At 37.9% G+C, this 20343-nt stretch overlaps 1 protein-coding gene across 10 annotated transcripts in view; it reads left to right on the plus strand.

Annotated features, from left to right (window-relative positions):
• The window catches only part of TENM2 (teneurin transmembrane protein 2), a 3238122-nt gene that overhangs the window by 2602979 nt on the left and 614800 nt on the right, over positions 1 to 20343 (plus strand). The window lies entirely within an intron of this gene.

The raw sequence follows: 20343 nt of genomic DNA on the forward strand, positions 1-20343 counted from the left end.
TTTAAAAACAAACATTTCTGGGCACTAGCCCAGATGTACTAAATCATGAGTTCTAGGGAATGGATCCCTGGGAATTGTGTTCTTTTTTAAGCTCGGGGTGATTCTGATATAGCCAGTTAGAAAAGTTGGAACAACTGCTATACACAACGAAATCTAAAAAGCACTCAAAAAGGACAACACCAAGCAAAAGGGAAATCATTGGCACTCTCATGATAATCAACCTTATTTTGCTTTCAGAAAAGGCTGGGTCTGGGTTTCTAGGCACTTTCCCACACCAGCCCCAACTGACAAGGACAGTCTGGTTCTGTAGCTGCATCCCCAAAGGCAGTAACACTGGGGGCCGCCACAGTGGTAAGGTCACTGGCCCAGAAATGCATTTGTTCACGCTTTCCCAAAGACAATGACTCTCTTTCTGATTAGAGTTGTCCTCCCTTTTACCCAGAGGCTTTCCATGCAACCAAGGGAGCATAACAATGACATGAGGGCTTGGAAAGGAAATGTCTTCATTGATTTTTATTTCATGAATTGGAGCCTCTATAAAAATGGCAAAGACATGTTTTACAGTGTCAATTTGTGGAATGGAGGGGAGGACTGTTAAAACCCATCCATTTTCCAAAAGTTTAAACCACTCTAATGAATTAATCCATAGATAATGGATTGAATTCAGTGCAATTACCCTAGTAAGTAAGGCTTGTTAAAAAGAGATAAGGCAACACACTAAAGAAAACAGCAATTTCAGCTATTAACTGGATTTCATCTGGGCTCTGATAATTCAGTATATGAGTTCCCTTTGAAAAGAGAGAATGTGAGGTCCTATTATCAATGTAGCTACCAGATACTGGAGTTCACCTGCTGATATTAAACTGCAGAAAAAGACCATAAGATGATAATTCTGACAACCATTTTCCCAATAACCTCAAGATATCTAGGATGTATATTTGATACACCCCAGTAAATCTTTATAAATACAAGGCTTTGATTCCTTAAGACAGGAAGCTCATTTTTGTTTTGACTCTACTTCTTTTTTTTTTTTTTTTTTTTTTTTTGAAACGGGGTCTCACTCTGTCACCCAGGCTGGAGTGCAGTGGTGCAATCTCGGTTCACTGCAACCTCCACCTCCCAGGTTCAAGTGATTCTCCTGCCTCAGTCTCCCAAGTAGCTGGGACTATAGGTGCCCACCGCCATGCCAGGCTAATTTTTGTATTTTAGTAGAGACGGGGTTTCATCATGTTGGCCAGGCTGGGCTCAAACTCCTGGCCTCCAGTCATCCACCTGCCTCAGCCTCCCAATGTGTTGGGATTACAGGCGTGAGCCACCATGCCTGGCCCGACTCTACTTATTAATTTAAATTATCCTAGTTACATACAGAGAGATCCACATTATTTTGAATAAACTGCTAAAAGGAAAGCCTCAATGGGTATTACATAAAGTAAGGATAATCACAAGTATATTTTGTGTTTGTAAAGAACTTTACAGTAGAACAGCAGTGTCTTTCCAGATTATGCTTCACATAGCAAATCTCTGTGTCCAGGCATCAGAAGGAGTTTAACGCCAAGCCCTAGTCCTCAGAAGGTTGCTGTCACCAACTTGAAACCTGAGTTCTAAGAGCTCATGTGCATTTATCTTCCAGTTCTTACTCCTGGCACTGTATTCAGGTCTTCAGCCCTCTTCTGTCGTCGTTGTTTTTTTCTTCCTAAAGCTGGTCAGTGACGTCTCTGTTTTGCACGTTCCTGTTATATGGATCATTCCGAAGACATTGTGGTCATATTCTCCCTGCCCTATTCAAAAATCTCCAGTTATTTCAATTCCTGATAGGTGTGACCCAGAGGCCACAGCATAACATTGAAGGTCCTCTGTTGTCTAGTTTTCATCACATTTTCAACATTCGGTTCCATTCTCTTCCCTCGTGGTATTATGCTTTGTATGTTGACTCCTCCTTCTTCATGATCAGGGATTTCTCTTACTGTGATAGTGTTCTACCTCCTAAAACTATATTATAGGCCCCTGTCAGTACCTCTTCCTTTCTCTCCTGTCATAGCCACTGATTCCCTCCACCTCTGAGTTCCTATGGTAGTGGAAATCAGGATGACACAGTACAAGGTGGTATAGAGAATGTGGGACTTAGGATGAGCTGGCCTGATCCAAATCCTGCCTGTAATACTTGATAATTTTATACTTTTGGACAAATAACCTCTCTGTCTTCCATTTCGTTTGTAAGCATAAGGTAATACCTGCCTTTTAAGAATACCTTGCAGTTGAGGATAAAGAAAGACTTTAGCACAGTGTTACTACTGCTAATATTCTGCAGTTGACCATTCATTCTTACTTTCTTTATTACTCATTGACTTTTTAGCTGTGTATTGCTTGCATTGTTTTCCGAATACATTGGCAACCATCTAAAAGAAGCTTGTCCCTTTGGCCACAGTCAAGTCTGGAATAGAGCCTTACCTAAATTAATGATAATTATCATAATTTATTAAGTGCTTACTGTAAGTCGGGTACTAAGCTGTATTAACCCCCAAACAATCTTTGAAGTGAATTCTGTTATCATCACCATTTTCCACATTAGAAAAGTTGGGCTTAGAAATCCAAGGTTTCATAGCATATGTGTGGTAGAACAAGACGTTGAACCAGGTCAAAAGGTTTAGTGTTCACATTTTGACTTCTAGAAGAAAAAGAGAGACCTAGGTTCAAATCCTGGTTTACCACTTTCTAGATCTGTGACATTAGGTGAATTTCTTAATGTCTACATGCCTCGGTTTTCTTTTCTGTAAAATGAGGCTATTAATAGTGCTTACTTCCTAGGGTTTTTCTGAAGATTAAATGAGATAATCCATGATAAACTACTTGGCATGTTTGAAAGGCTCTGTAAATGCTATTCATTAATATTTATTTATTATGTCTATAAAACTTGTACACTTAAATCTCATGCACAATGCCATGTTGGTACATATTTTCCAATTGATTATTTTTATATCACTGTCTCTCTGGACCAAAACAGTTGAAATAATTCATAGAAAATCCAGGACTGAGCAGGTACATGAATTGACTTCACACTAGAACATAAAGCAAGATAGTGTTTTCAAACTCTGAACACTTTCAAGGCTTACTGATGGAGTGATAATAACATTCCATACTCACCTTGTAGTGTCCAGTAAATACATATGTTTGGTTTTCTCAGTGTTATAGAGAGAGTCAACTATATTAAAGCAATACACCTCCCTGGGATTTGGGGAAATTATTGCACTTCTTGTGCCTTATGACACCACCCAGAGTGTGTTATAATCACCCAGAAAGGCACTGCTTGTTGTATCACTGCTTGTTGTGTGATTCAGTATCTAGTAGAAAGAAGGAGAAGGAGGAGGAGGAGGGGAGAAAGAGGAGGAAGAGGAGGAGAAAGAGGAAGAGGGGAAATGGAACAATGCTGTGGGAAATCCAAGTAGAGCAGTCCTCCCTTACCCTCAGGAAATACGTTTCCAGACTTCCAGTGGGTGCGGGAAATGGACAGTACCAAACCCTATATGTACAATGCACATATTTCTTTTTTCTTCTTCATAATTTTATGGATAGAATTATTCTTACCTTACGTCTTAGCAGCCTTAGCATCCTTTTTTTTTTTTTTTCATTATTAAGTGGAGCACTTTTACTTTTTTACTTAGAAGAAACACTTTATGGCTTCTTTTGGCATATCCGAATTACCAGCATCACAACTCTTGTGCTTTGGGGCCATTATTAGGTAGAATAGGGTTACCTGAACACAAGCACTGTGACACCCTACAGTGGATCTGGTAACTGAGATGGCTACTACCTGACAGATGGGTGGAAAGCATTAGCAGCTTGGATATGCTGGATGAAGGGATGACCCACCTCTGCAGTGGGATGAGGCAGGACAGCATGGGATTTTATCACAGGATTCATAATAATGTTACACAATTTAAAGCTTATAAATTGCTTATTTTTCGAATTTTTCATTTAGTATTTTCAGACCACTATTGAGCACAGGTAACTGAAACTGCACGAAGTGAAATTGCCGCAAATAAGGGGGGAGTTACATACACTCCTTTGAGGGATTTTGAGGGTCTGGGCAATATATGGTGATTTTTATGACTGTTGATCTCAAAAAAGTCTCCAGTGGAACTCCCATATTTCTCAAAGCATTTATTCTTTAAAATGCAGTAACCATTTATAATATATTTAAAGCCAAACTGGAACAGTAATCTAGGAATATAACATCTAAGAGTGTCACTACTCAGAAGGGAAATTAACACAGGAGAGATACTTGGAGCTATATCTGTGCATAGCTTTTCTCTCCTGGGAAAGCCCCAGAGTGGGAAATTGTCACCTGAGGCAAAATTATACAGAAGATTGATTTATTTTCAGTCCACCTAGGAAAGAGCTCCCCAGTATCCTCATGTACCCAACCGGGTTTTGGACCACTGGCAGAGATTGTTCCTCTATTGTAGGATATATGGTTGTTATATATATCCATTCATTCATTTGGCAGTTATACATTGAGTGTCTACCGTGTGCTATATGCTTGTGCCTTTGGGCCTGCCACAGCTGAATCTGGAATCGAACTCGTGGCAGTTTAAGATTTAAGAAAGATGAGATCCCTGCCCTCTTGTCGCTTGCATTACAGTTGAGAAAAAAAAAAGTCAGTAAGCTTGGCGATAAGTAAACACAATTACTGCAGCTAGTGATTTGAGCTGTGATAAAAAAGATAATGAAATAATAAAACGAAGAGAGGCAGGCAAATGGGGCTATTTCACGGAAGATGGTCTGGGTACAGCACACTCACTGAGAGTGTGACATTTGAGCCAAGGCTTGAACTTGGTGCCAGCCATATAAAGACCTGGAGTCTTCTCGGCAGAGAAAATAGCTACAATGAAGGTCTTAGTATAGAACCTGTTGGGTGTGTCCAGAGATAGAAGTTGGATGTGGCTGAAGCACAGGGAGTAAGGAGCAGTGGGTAGAGTAGCTGGTGCAGGCAGGGGCCAGCTTATGTAAGTCGTGCAGGCCTTAGCATGGAATGTGAGCGAACTCATGACTGCTCCTCCAATGTGGAGTTCTTAAAAGCACAGAAATGAGCTGTCACTGAGCATGTACCATATTCCTACTACTGTTCCACACAAGACTCACCTCACTTCCTCTAAGCATGCTCTCACTAGACCTCACCCCCTTGGGCTTTGCCTGTTCTATTTATTTTGCAAATGTTGCTTTAAACTTCACTTCCTTAGAAAAGCCCTCCGTGACCCCTCGACTCCCCACCCTCAGGCAAGGCTAGGACACCTGCCACACACTCTCATAAATACTTTACCCTTTTTAATCATAGCCCAGATTGTGGATTATGATTATGTCTTTGATTATTTATTTGCCCCTTTCTCTTGATTGTGAGCACTGTGAGGTCAGGAATTGGGTCAGTTTTGGTCGCTGTTATTCTCTCATCCCCTGCCATGATGTCTGGCACCTAGAACCTAGTCAGCAAATACCAGACTTCTTGATCCTGGTGGTATGTTCACTGCCCCAAGAAAGTGAATGTCAGTGGGTCTGATTCTGCCATCTCACATCTGCAGCAATCCTGTGGGGGTTTTAAACAGTCCCTGTAGATGTTGCTTTTTACCCAGCCTCTCAGCGACCCAGTAGGGCCCACCTGAGAGGGCTGTAGAGGCTTCCTGTTGAGTTGGGCTTGACATGGAAAGTCTGTCCCATAAGTATTAAAAGTTATCATGGGCCATGATAGTGTCTATGGAGCAAAGCATCTTGGATCCAAATATATCAGGTTACCCCTCAAGAAAAAGGAAGTTCTTAAGGAAAATTGTTCTACATGCCTTGGGAATAAATTAGTCTATTACAAAATATGTGAATACATATAAATATAATAAAATGCCAAAGTGACACTGGAAAAATCAATAATTCTACTCAGCACTACATATTAATCAGCTCTTTAATACATATTTCTAAGGCCGCCATTGCCGCCATATTTAAATCTACCCAGTTGAGAGACATAAGTCAATTGTGAATCCCACAGCGATTAAGCTTTTTACCCGTTAATTTCAAAGCAGTTTGTTTATTTTGTTGCTTTACTTTGGACTTCATTTGGAGCACACAAGTATAGGTGACTGGTATACACACTAGGAAAATTCGCACACACACACCATGCACATACATGGAACATGTGTGTGTGTGAGGTAGCTTTAGTACCCAGCACAGTATCTGGCACAAAGTAGGCACTGTGTAGCTATTTTTATTCAACATATCTTTAAAAAAATACTCCATGAAAGGAAATGCCCTGCTCTTGATCACACTGCCAAAAATAAAAAACAAACAAACAAACAAACATAAGTTTAGATGACTTGGCAAACATGTTTTATTGCTTTAAAGTGTGGTTTCTCTGTCATGATTTCTTATCATTTTCTGAAGTAAAATGAACAGAGTTGATATATTATGAGTAAGGAGTAGCAGAGGGAGAAATTGAGAACACTTGCAAGACTTCTAGATTTTGTATTAAACAACATCAGTGAAAGAGCAAATCTATGAGAAAGTTTAATTTTGGATGTTTTGAGTTTGAAGTATTGGTGATATATCTATATGGAGATGTCTGGGAGGCAGTGGCTTAAGTTAGAAGATAGAGTTAAATATTTGAGATCCAGGAGTGGGTAGTAAATACAGCCACAGCGAAGCTAACAATGCAGAACCTGAGGAGGTTCGCTAAGTAACTCGGAGGCATATAGATTTATCAGACATGGCCCCTCAGTTCAAGGAGTTTACATTCCTTTCAGGTTGACAAGATATACTTGTCAACACTTGCAAGTTCAAAGTTTTGAGAAGAATAAATGATTAAGGTTAGAATAGTTGCCACAGGCTTCCAGAAAAAAAAAAATTAAGACTTGAATTAGCCCTTGAAAACGGAGTGGAATTTGGAGAGGAAAATTTTTAGAAGACATTCAGGGATAATTGGAGCAAATCAGTCAAAATATTCTTGAAAACACATGGCAAATGCTGGATTTAATCCAAGCTAATTTTACTTCATAATATCAGGTAGAGTTTCATCTAAAGCTCTCCAAGTGTTAGCTTAAGGGATCTTTCTAAAGCAGAACTGAATTGGTGGAAGCAATCAACCTAACAGATTAGTTGTAGCCCTCTTTTCCCTTCCTCCCTTTCTCCCTCTTTTCTTTTTTTCCTTCCATCTTTATAATAATATTGACTAATCACCTTATGCAGGCACTATACCCTCCTATATAGGTGCAATTCTACAAAAGAAATTAATCAATAGAAAACTGTGCCTGGAAATATATCTTAAAGAATGTAGCAGATTACTTTGCAGTCCCTATGTGAAGGGCAGTATTTTTTATTACCAACAGCCATTTTGCTTTGGTTCATTGGTTCAAACCCAAGAGAGAAATTTCCTTCTGTTATCAGGAATGGTTGGGTGTTTCCTGAGCAACTGGTTTGTTTCTGTATTATGAATACCATGGGTGTTGTAACTGTGTGTGCTTCCTCTTTAAATTAGTTGTGGAAAACTTGGGCTTGGGAACAAATTGGCGGCTAAGATGTACTGAATCATAAACTGCAGGGTTGGGACAAGGGATTCAAAAAATCTCAACAAGTGATGCTCATGATTCAATGGACTTAAAAACCATGGCTTTTGTTTCTGTTTTTAAGACACAGTTTTGTAATGACTGTTTGGCCAGTGACTGCATTCCAATATAGCCCCAGGAAGCATGTCCAGTTTACAATCACAAGCAAGGAATTCTTCTGATATTTGGCATGGAATTTGCAAGTAAGTTCAATTGTAAAATTCCATAAAGTTAGAGAAGAGTTCTAGAAAGTTAGGAATTCTCTATTTGTAGTTTTAGGGTGTACTTAAAAGAATTGCAGTTATTTACGTTAGTATTTCTTGTTATATCAAGCACAAAGAAGGTGCTCCATAAATATCTGAAGAACTTAACTGATTTTTTAAATTTTTTTGAGAGAGAGACTCAGAAAAGTTAAATGACTCAATCAAGGTCATTCAACTACTTAGATGCAGAAACCACTGCTGGTGCTAGGACTCACATTTTTGATTCATAGTCCAATGTTCTCTCTGCAGTACCAGCTCCGTAAAGAAAATTGATGGCTCTTTAAATAAAACTTCTTTTTTTTTTAAACCATGTAATGAAGCTTAAGGAATCCCATCTGAATCCCCTTAGTTCCCTAGCTTACTCAGCCAGGGTGAAACTGTTAAACAAACCTTCAGTCTACCCAGAGCAGTCATTCATTTGTCCTCAAAAACCTTTTCTTTACTTTTTTTATGGCTACAATCATAGAGATGAGTGGAATTGGAGAGGAAAGGTTTTAGAGGACATTCAGGGATAATTTCATGAAAATAAGTATTCATGAACATAACTAAAAATTTAAGCATTGATTTTCAGTTGATGGGTCGATGGTTAAGTTTTTGGTAGATCATCAGAACGTTATGAGATCCTAGCATGTTGAAGTCTCAACTGGGTACCCCTACAGGCTTAAATATTGACTTTGCCATTATCTAGAGCAGTGGTTCTCAAATGTGGTGCAGGGAGGAGCTACAGAACTTTTCATTTATCAAATCCTTGTAAAATGTTGTGTACTTTTAATAGCACGTGCAATAATAATATGTGTATATAATCTATATACAGAGATATATAATTTACAAATAAGTATACAGATAATGTGGGTTTGTGCCTTTAAAAATGGATATGAATACATATAAGTTTCAGACTACTGATAGAGTTCTGAAAACTAATTTTTCTATTGTATCTACCTAAGACTACTGAGAGTAGCAAACCACATAGTTTGTTTTTTCCTTCTCTCCCTGTCTCTCTCCTGCCCTCCTTTCTTTTTTCTTTTTCTTTCTTTTCTTTTTTATTCTTCCTGAGAATGTTTTCCAGGGGTGTATCTGCATTTTCAATAAACTAAACTCAGAAAGGTACCACCTACAAAGTTAAACCAATCACCAGTCACAATAGTAAGTAAGCATTTCAGCCATTAGCCAAACTCAACAGCTGTATTGCCACTTTGTCTCAAAATATTCTCTGAAATATCATCCTAATTTCCCTAAATACAATACAAGGAATCTGGCTATGATCAGTACAGTCTTTTTTTTTTTTTTTTTTTTTTTGAGACGGAGTCTCGCTCTGTGGCCCAGGATGGAGTGCAATGGCGCGATCTCGTCTCGGCTCACTGCAAGCTCCGCCTCCCGGGTTCACAGCATTCTCCTGCCTCAGCCTCCCTAGTAGTCCCAAATTAGCTGGGACTACAGGCGCCTGCCACCACGCCCAGCTAATTTTTTGTATTTTTAGTAGAGACGGGGTTTCACCGTTTTAGCCAGGATGGTCTTGATCTCCTGACCTCGTGATCCGCTCGCCTCGGCCTCCCAAAGTGCTGGGATTACAGGCTTGAGCCACAGCGCCCGGCCCAGTCTTTTCTTAAGATCACACACTTAACTTTATATGCTTGGCAAGAAACACATAAGGAGGAAGTTTTTGTTGTTGTTCTTTTGTTTTTGTTTTTATTTGTTCATTGACCAGTTATTTTAATATGTTTCTAGCCTACTTAAAAATAAAAGTCAAAAAGTCTACTTAATTATTTTTAAAATGTTTAGTTCACCTTCTCACGAGAGGATTTTCACATATTTAAAAGCATTTTTTCTATAAAGAAATAATAAATCTTTTAGCTGATTATGGAACATTTTAAGTATATAATAATTAGATTTAAGAGGATTCTTTTGGAGATGCAATTTAAAAATTCTAAATGCATGATACACACTTCTGTGAAAAGCATAATAATCACCTATACAATTAGCTAAATGATTCTCTTGAGTTCAAGAATATAAATTGGTGAGTGGCTATCTGCATTAATCAGATAATTTCCATGTTTTACTTCGGGATGTAGACTTTTAAAAATATTGCCTTGTGAGTTTTATTTTAAATAATAACTCATTGAAATGGAAGTGGAAAAGTAGATTTAATCCATGCTTAATATTTGTCTGATTTTTGAAGGATTTAGCACTGTTCCTCAGAGAACCATGGAGGAAAGGTAAAAGAGCCCATCTAGAAGTTTCTTGGATTAGTTTGCTCATTCATTTCATCCATTCATTTACTTAACATTTATTGAATGCTTATTTTGCACCACAGTCATGTATGTCACCTGTAGACTCATGCATAACAGTTGTGATTGCTGACTTATAGGGTATCAACTTCAAATGATAGACTGACATTTGATAAGAATACCAATGATATCCTATTACATTTATTAATCATTACTTATAATTTGTTTTAAAATAATTTTATTGTACATACTAATAAAATAACCACTACTTCTAGAGCTATGTTTGAGGCCCTATGCTAGTCCCTTTAGATTTTCTCTCATGCTTTTAAGTACCCTGCAAGTTGGCATTGTGTCACAGCGTGGGAGCTAAGAAACGGGCTGGACTCAGAACCCAGAAAATGTGGCTCGGCTCTCTTAGAATCTGAGTTATCTGAGTGACCTAGAACAAATTATTTGATCTTTCATTGCCTCTGTTGCTCATGCACGATATGGGGGAAACAAAATCATCTATGATTTCAATACGGCTACTGTAAATGTTAAATGAACTGATAATATGCAAAGAACTTAGAACAGCACTTGACACTAAGAACGATGTGTTTGCTATCACTATGATTGTTGCTGTTGCTATCTGTATTTTAATTGACAAGAAATAATATGCTAGTATTAAAAAGAGAATTATTTACATATTAACTTTGCTTGGGATGAAGTAAAGCAAGCCTTTTTATCGAAAAAAATATGATTTGGTCCTTGAAGGTTGGGTAGGATTTCAATTCAAGTAAGAAAATGCATTCCAGGGAGGAGGAATGAAATGGGTATAGGCGTGGATATATGATAATTCAAAGTAAGTATAAAAAAATTAGAATTTAGACCATTTGACCCAGCAATCCCATTACTGGTATATACCCAAAGGATTATAAATTATTCTGCTATAAAGACACATGCATACATATGTTTATTGCAGCACAATTTGCAATAGCAAAGACTTGGAACCAACCCAAATTCCCATCAATGATAGACTGCATAAAGAAAATGTGGCACATATACACCATGGAATACTATGCAGCCATAAAAAGAATGAGTTCATGTCCTTTTGGAAACCATCAGCAAATTAACACAGGAACAGAAAACCAAACACCGCATGTTCTCACTCATAAGTGGGAGCTGAACAATGAGAACACATAGACACAGGGAGGGGAACATCACACACCGGGGCCTATTGTGGGTGGGGGGAAAGGGGAGGGAAAGCATTAGGACAAATACCTAATGCATGCGGAGCTTAAAACCTAGATGACGGTTTAATAGGTGCAGCAAACCACCATAGCACATGTATACCTACGTAACAAACCTGCATTTTCAGCACATGTATCCCAGAACTTAAAGTAAAAAAAAAAAAAAAATTAGAATTTGGGAGTCTGGCATGTAGGGTATATGGCAATAAGAATACAAAGGCCAGATTATAAAGTCCTATGGTTTGGACTATAAAGACAGAGGAGGGCAGGTGTGTGTGTGTGTGTGTGTGTGTGTGTGTGTGTGTGTGTCAGGGGGCATGCATACACAAGTGCACATGCATTCATTCACACTGGAAAATTCATTGACCAGGATAACAGTTTGACTCTCAAGTTATTATTTTCTTTATTTAATTGTCCTCATATAATCTTAGCACTTATCAAAAGCTGATCTGAAAAGGAGCTTTAGGAACAAAGGACATCACCTAGGCACAAATAATCACTTAATTTATGTTAATAGCACCCCAAGTCTGGACAGCAGCTATCAGTTAAATAGACCAAAAATTAGACTGAGATCAAAATTACTAGCCCAAGCACAGTATTAATTTTCTGATTGATGGTGAGTAAGAGAAAACTACTGGGCTGAGCTTCAGCTGTATTTCAGGGAACCTGTACATTTCTTCTAATTTATAAAGTATAATAAATGAATTACCAAGAAGGATTAGAAGACAGAGTGTGAAGGATGAAGCATTCCTGTATTCCCCTGATGTCAGTTGATCTATTAAATTAACAAGCATATAGATAGATTATTTAAAGATCAATTTAGCCACGAATTGCTTTCAAATGAATACATCAGGCATCAAGCCTTTTCTCTGAGATCGTTTTGTAATTGGAATACATATTACACACAACTTCTCATCACAGGACTCAAGCAGTTTCAATCAGGAGGCTTTGCTCTTTCTGCAAAGTGTGTGAAAATCAAAAATGAGCAGATCCACTTCATTATGTATAATGAGGAGATCTGTAGTTACTCTAAGTAATCGCTGAAAAGAATGGCTAGAAAAATACTCCTTGCTCACATCACTGGCACTGGGCTAACACTTGTCTCTCAGAAAATCTTTTCAGCATGAAAGTTTTGGAATTAAGTTCCTAATAAACTTAGAAAGTCCAACAGCTGTGAGTAATTATGATACAAGCATATCAATCCATGTGCAAACAGATTTATTCGGTAAGCTCCAATCCTCTTGCTAACCCTTCACTGCAATAATTAAGCACACTCTAATGAGTTTGTTAGTAATTTCCATATGATTTTCCTCCTAATTATTATTTGAGTTGCCCATGTTTATAATACTTAGTAATATCCTTAAAGTATCAATGGTGAAGACACAATTTTGGCTGGTGTATTAATTTGTATTTCCTTATTCATATGCTAAATAAACCAGGAGAAAACATTCATTTAAAGGTCAAAATTTTTGAAATAGGATTTTATGTGTGTGTATGCCCATTTCTTATACACTTATTCAATACCCATGAAGCAAATGAGTCATCTTAGCCTAAATCAGGTCATGTCATTCCCTGCTTAAAGAACTCCGAGTTCTTATCATGGCTTTCAAATACCATTCTGACTTTGTCTCTTACCACTTGCTACACAATTGGCTTCAGAATACTGACCTTCTTCCTACTTCACAAAAAGGCCAAGCTGGTTTATACCATAGGGTCTTTGAACTTAGGACAGTTATGCCTGGAATATCCTTTTCCCATCATTTTATGTAGATGGCTCCCTTTTATCATCAAAAAGGGGTCCACTCAGATATCACTTCATCAGGGAAAACCTTGACTTTTAGCTGCAATAGAGCTTTAGCCAGCCATTCTCTATCATCTCACCCAATCTTATTGTTTTAAAAAAACCCATCACTCTCTTAAATGAGCTAGTTGGTTTATTCAATCCTCTTTCTTACACCTAGACTCTAAGCTTCACTGTTTTCCTAAAACAGTGCCTGGTACATGGTAAATTCTTAATGAATATTTTTACAATGAATGATTTGTTGAATGGATAGCTGGAGCAGGAAGGAATGTCAGCTGTCTGATCTACCACTCAGTTTATAGATGAGTAAACTGACATATATTTGCATCTATGATTTGTCACCAAAATGACACAGCCTGATAGTGCAGTTCTAGGAAATTATGTCCCAAGCTTCCTGACTCCTGGTCCAATGCACTGGTCATCCTGCTGCCTGCCTTCACTTTTTTTCAATCTGTCTAGTTGTGGTTGTTGAGATATATGTTTACACACGATATGTACTTGGGCACCATTTAAAGATTTTGAGAGTCAAAACCCTACCAACTTCAATTCTTTCTAGCTATATGGACAAGTCACTTAACCTCCCCGGACTTTGGTTATCTCGTTTCTAATATGGATACTAGTCATATACTAGCTGTGCCCCACCAGGCAAGTGATTGTGAGAATGAAGTAACAAAACAAATTGCAGATTTGCTTGGTATGGCCGGGCGCGGTGGTTCATGCCTGTCATCCCAGCACTTTGGGAGGCTGAGGCAGGTGGATCACCTGAGGTCAGGAGTTCAAGACCAGCCTGGCCAACATGGCAAAACCCTGCCTCTAACTAAAAATACAAAATTAGCCGGGTATGGTGGCACATGCCTGTAATTCCAGCTACTCGGGAGGCTGACGCAGGAGAATTGCTTAAACCCATGACGTGGAGGTTGCAGTGAGCCGAGATCATACCACTGCACTTCAGCCTGGGCAACGAGAGCGAAACTCCGTCTCAAAAAAAAAAAAAAATTATTTGGTAAACTGGAAATATATACCTTGCAATGATAATAATTAAGACCCAGATACCACTTAGTAACACAGTATAAAGCAGAAATTAATTCTTGTTACGTACACTTTTAAATAGATTCTGACACTGAAATTCCATAGATATCACATAAGGCAGTGTTGCCTATAGAGAAATAGAAACAAAAATAGAAATAGAAGTGTGTATATATATATATATATATATATATATATATATCTTTCTCTTAAGCTTAGTGGTTCTCAAGGAGTGGTCCTCACATCAGCATATCACCACCACCTGAAAACTTGTCAAAAATGCAAAAATCCTGACCCACCTCAGACCTGCTGAAGTGGAAACCCTAGGAGTCAGCTAAACAATCCGTGTTTTATCAAGCCCTCCAGGGAATTCTGATGCCCACTCAAGTTTGAGAACCCTTGCCTTATATGATTGAATAAGGCAAACAAAATAACTTTTGTAATTAATGAAGCCTTACTGTGTCCATGCATGTTTCTAGAAGTTCATTGCAAAACCTAAAAGTTAATACTGCCACAAAATCTAAAAAATTAAAATTGCATCAATACGTGTCGCCTACTTATTTTCATGGCAGAAGGCTCGCAGAACCAAATAAACCACGGGGAGTAGTTATCTATAATGAGATGGGAGACCAATAATTTATCACCTATATATCATGGCTGATTGCAGAAGGAGGTCATTATAATTACAAAGACACTCCTTCTAATTAGGCAGTTCAGTGAGGAAGTAAGGAACTTATCAAGATGGTTCAGGAAAAACAACAGCAAAAACCACATTTGGTTTTTGTGAAAAGATGGTCACTGGTGTTTTCTCCCAGAATTCTTGTTGCATTTCTCAAACAATCCTTCTGGAATTGACAAGGGAACAGAATGTACGGCTGTAACGGCTTACTAAATCTTACAAAGACAGTAAAAGTTACTGAGCATCAAAATCAATTTTAATCATGAAACAAATAGGTATTAGAGTCAAATCTGTCCACTTCACTTAGAACTCACTGAACCTGGGCTAGTTAGTTAACTTTCTCTGAGCTTCAGCTTCCTCGTCAGTAAAAAGGGAATTATAAAACCTGCTTCAGAGAATTGTTGCAAAGACTAAATAAAAATGCATCTAAAGGACCCACTAACATACCACCATGCCTGGCACAAAAATAACACTCACGGCAGAGCGTGCTGGCTCATGCCTGTAATCCTAGCACTTTGGGAGGCTGAGGTGGGCGAATCATGAGGTCAGGAGTTCGAGACCAGCCTGACCAACATGGTGAAACCCCATTTCTACTAAAAATACAAAAATTAGCCAGGCATGGTGGTGTGTGCCTGTAATCCTAGCTACTCTGGAGGCTGAGGCAGGAGATTCGCTTGAACCCAGGAGGCGGAGGTTGCAGTGAGCCAAGATCATGCCACTGCACTCCAGCCTGGGCGACAGAGTGAGACGCTGTCTCAAAAAAAAAAAAAAAAAAAAAAAAAAAAAATATATATATATATATATATATATATAAACACTCACTTACTGGTGGCTTCCCGTTTTCATCCTCCTTTAGGTAAAAAGCAGCAAATCGTTCTCTTTAAGGCTTTTTCTCTTTGCTTACTCTCCATTTTTCTGAAATATCAGGTATTCAGGGAATGAGAAGGAGACAATGAATGTGAGAAGAGAGACGTGATCTCAACATATAGCAACTTAAGTGTCAGCATAGATGGTATTTACAAAATGAGCCCTGTTCTGCTGAGACAACAGAACACAGTTGACAGAAAGACTTAAGTGGCTATCCCAAAGATATATGTGACACACAAGTAGACTCCTTTTCACTCCTCCTCCTCATCTTCCTACACACAAACATGTACTTTTTTTATACACACACACACTCATGCGCACTAAACTGAATCTATTGTGAGCCTTTATTACCTATACGATGTGAAGCCATTGTTTCTTATCATTCTTGTGAAGTATAATACAAGCATCATAGTAGAGCTTAAAATCAAAAGACTTAAGAGAGAAAGAAAAAGTGTAGTAGAATTGTAAAAGGATTGGACATACAGAATTCTTCAGTGGAGGAAATGCAATGCTTGGCTTAACTCAGTGAACTCAGAGAAGAAATTAAGGACTAATCTTGATATCATTTGCATGTGCACGCTAAGTTTCTGCATAGACACCAAGCCACCCTTAGCATGTTTGTATGGATATAGTATGTGAGAAAGGGGAACAGTGCAGGGATCATGTCTTCTTTGGATGAGGGTGTTGGAAATTGCCCCTACACGTAAATCACAGGACACAGCAATGCCACCGTGCTCAGCGGATGTTCCCACCGCTCACTGCAAAGGGGATGTGACTTTGTAATGACACCACAGCAGAAAGCTTCTCTCAAACAGCCTGCCCTGGAATTATTGTTAAATCATCTATGTATTAATTACAGCTCCTGGGTTTTCTAACAGTTTTATAGAGGTATATTTTGTATGTCATAAAATTGTCCATCTGAGGGTACAATTCAATGATTTTTGGTAACTTTACTGAAATGCCATAACCACAAATCAGTTTTAGAACATTTTTGTCCCCCCAGTAAGATCCTTCATGACCATTTATAGTTAATCTTCATTCCCACACCCAGCCCTAGGCAATGACTAATCTGTTTCCTGTCTCTATAAATTTGCCGTTTCTGGAATTTGCCGTTTCTGGATATTTCCTACCAGTGGAATCATGCAGTATGTGGTCGCTTGTGTCTAGATTATTTCACTTGGCGTAATCTTTTTTGTGGTTTAAACATGATGTAGCCTGCGTCAGTGGTTCATTTTTTTTTCCACTGCTGAATAATATTCCAACTGCTTCTGTTAAAAATAAAAAAGGATATAAATAAATGAATATTTATTTATACCTCTATAAAAACTGAAGGGTAACACATTTCCAGTGAAGAGTAAGATCCAGATTCAGAGTCAAGTTTTGTTCTCTGGATCACACAGGAACACTTGCCTGATTATACTTTCTTTCTCATTTATTTGTTCATCTTGTGAAGAAAACATGTCAATGTTGGCTTCCCTACATCACTTAGAAATAATAATTTCACAATAGATTATTCGAACCGTAAATGGTGGAAATATAAAAGCAATTTCTGGCCAACTGTGGTTAAAAAACAAAGTTCTAGGCATTCATTTGGAGGGTGCTATGATGCAAATACGTGTTAAGTAATGCAATTGAGTTAAAAATTATCATAGTATTAAGATGAGTCATAGGAATCTGAAAATAAGTAGGAGATTCATTACTTTTAATATTTGGAAGTAAAATAATTCAGTATCGCATAGTTTCGCTGATTTCATTTTTTTCATATTCTAATATCGTATCAGAAGGATTGCTGCAATATTTACATATTGTCTTTGCTGCATGCAATATAGTTACCCTCTCAAATTATCCACCTGGATCCATTTATTTTCATAATGGGCTTCTTTGGAAGTTGAGTTGTGGAAAGTCATAAATGTTCAGGGAAAGCATGCCACTGTGGACTCAGAAATTACATTTAAAAAGCTTCCAGTACACATGCTGAATAAAAATGGGTCCTATAAAGTTTATTAACTAAGCAAATTAAACAAACTTGGTAATAGGTGTTTCACATGAAATTCCTGAAGCAGCATAAATGTGCTTTGCAACCTGAGTCCCTTGTTATTCTCACATAACATGTGGCTTTTTCTCTTTTCCCAATTTCTCTTCTAAGTGTAGCAAATGTTTCTTACTTTCCCTGGGATGAGAGAAGTCCTTCCAAGGATAGTGTGGATTTCAAGACTCAAGCAATTCCAGAGTGTTGAAAAAGAGTCAGTAGGTAGATTTGTAATGACAAAACAATAATAGTAAAGGTGGTGACATGCACTCAGTAAATGGTAGCTACTATTTTGTATCAGGCACTCTGCTACAGACATTACGAGACTGGAATAAGATAAACGCCTCATGACATAGCTTCTACCATTGTTCCCATATGGCAGATGAACAAACTGAGGCTCAAAGAGGTCAAGTAACTTGTCCAAAATCACAAAACTGAGTGTCAGAGCCAGGACTTAACTCTAGCTCTGTGTAATCTTACAGCCCATGTTCTTAACAATCATACTAAACTGTCTTTCAAAATGACAGGCACAAGACCTGTCCCTTTCACTCCTGCTGATACTCAGTGATGTACAGTCATGCATCTTTCAACATCAAGAATATGTTCTGAGAAATGTGTCATTTGGTGATTTCATCATTGTGGGAATATGCGAGTGTACTTACATGTATCCAGGTGGTATAGCCTACTACACACCTACGCTGTATGGGATAGCCTAGGCTGTGCACCTGTACAGCATGTTGTTATGTTATTGTACTGAATACTGGAGGCAATTGAAACACAATGGGAAGTATTTCTGTATCTGAACACAGAAAAGGTACAGTAAAAATATAGTATTATAATTTCATGGGATTACTGTCATACATGGGGTCTGAAGTTGACTGAAGCATTATTATGTGGTGCATGACTGTACACTAACAAGTCAAGTGACCTCTTAGGACTTAGTCTATTAATCTAAAGGATGAGAAGTACATTCTAACATCAGGTGTCTTTTCTTGAGCACAATCAAATTTTCATTTTCCCAATCTCTTATAATGACTCATGACTGGGTGAAGGAGGAATCAGTGCAAATTGCTTGTTGGGATGGAAACGGGTGCTAGAAGTGAGGAAAAAGCAATGTTCAAACGCAAAGGAAGGGTGGAGGAGGAAAGGTGTGGAGTTGCCACAGGGACTCATAGCAAGCAACAATAAAATCCAGTTTGGAAATCCACCAGAAAATCCTCCTCAATCTCGGAGGCTTCTTTCGTGTTCTTTACAGGAAACACTTGTGTGTTCCTTTCCCTTTGTCAGGGACATATAATTTAGAAAGCAGAGAATTTGTTGTTTCTAGTTTTTCCTTTTTTTTTCAGTAAACATGAAGGATTAAAGGGAAATAGACAACAGCACTTTTAAAGGATGCTTTTTCGTAAGACTTTCAGTGGATGTTATCTAGTAAATAAGAGTTTCACAGTATGTTATCAATGTTAGTTTGGAGAAGGAAAGGTCAAAAAGTTAAACCTTGATATCTTTATCTTTTCACAAAGGTTATTTCTGAAGGAGCTATATGTAGAAGGAAAAACAAAAGGCAAATATATACACACACCTATATATGTATATGTAATGCATATATTACAACATAGTTCTTCCAGTCCTAATTATATGCCTAATGCTGGGCTGGAGTGTCTATTACTTTTTAAACTACACTTGTGCTATTATTTTTCTTATAATAAAATGAGAATAAATATGGAATTCTCCCCGGGTCCCCAGATTGCTGTCACAGCCAGCTTAGTTCACTTTATATTACCCACCTAGCTCCAGTACACACCTGAATTTGTGTCTCTTGCTCCAACACAACATATATATATACACACACATATATGTGCATATATATGTTTTTATATATATGTGCATATATATGTTTTTATATATATGTGCATATATATGTTTTTATATATATGTGCATATATATGTTTTTATATATATGTTGTTTTCATATATATATATATGTTGTTTTCTTATATATATGAAAAACAACAAAAATCCTTTCCTGTGTCACTCCAGGTAATGGGTTTCACTTTGTAACTATTCTTTTCTGCAAAAGGTTTGTGTTATTATCCTTGGGTATTATTTTCTGATGGTATCAGTGAAATGGGTCATTATTGAAGCACTGGCTTACTTATGAAAGATGTTATTAAATACTGTGGAAATACGGTTATTTCCATTAAAATACCAAAAGGAAAGAGAAATATAAAAATATAAGAGGTAGTTCTGAGGAAACTAAGCTGAACCTCGGAATATGAGACAATTGGAACTAAAAGGTGTTGTTGGGACTAATTTTTTCTTGGTGGCGATCCTGCTTTGCTTCAGTTGGACAAACGCTACAGGGCAAGAGACACAAATTCAGCTAGGCAGGTAATAGCAATGCGTGAACCAGACTGGCTGTGATAGCAACCCGGGGACATAGGGAGAATTCCATATGTCCCCCCATCTTATCATATGAAAAATAATAGCACAAGTACAGTTTTAAAAGTAGTAGACATTCAACCTCAGCATTAGGCATATAATTGGGAGTGGAAGGACTACGGCAAGCCAGATGGCTCATGAAAAGGACGCAGCTATAATTCAACTCAAGCCAATTGCTCCTTCCATCTTTTCTGAAAGTTTGGGTCAA

This window comes from Pan paniscus, chromosome 4 (assembly GCF_029289425.2).
Source record: "Pan paniscus chromosome 4, NHGRI_mPanPan1-v2.0_pri, whole genome shotgun sequence".
NCBI lineage: Eukaryota > Metazoa > Chordata > Mammalia > Primates > Hominidae > Pan > Pan paniscus.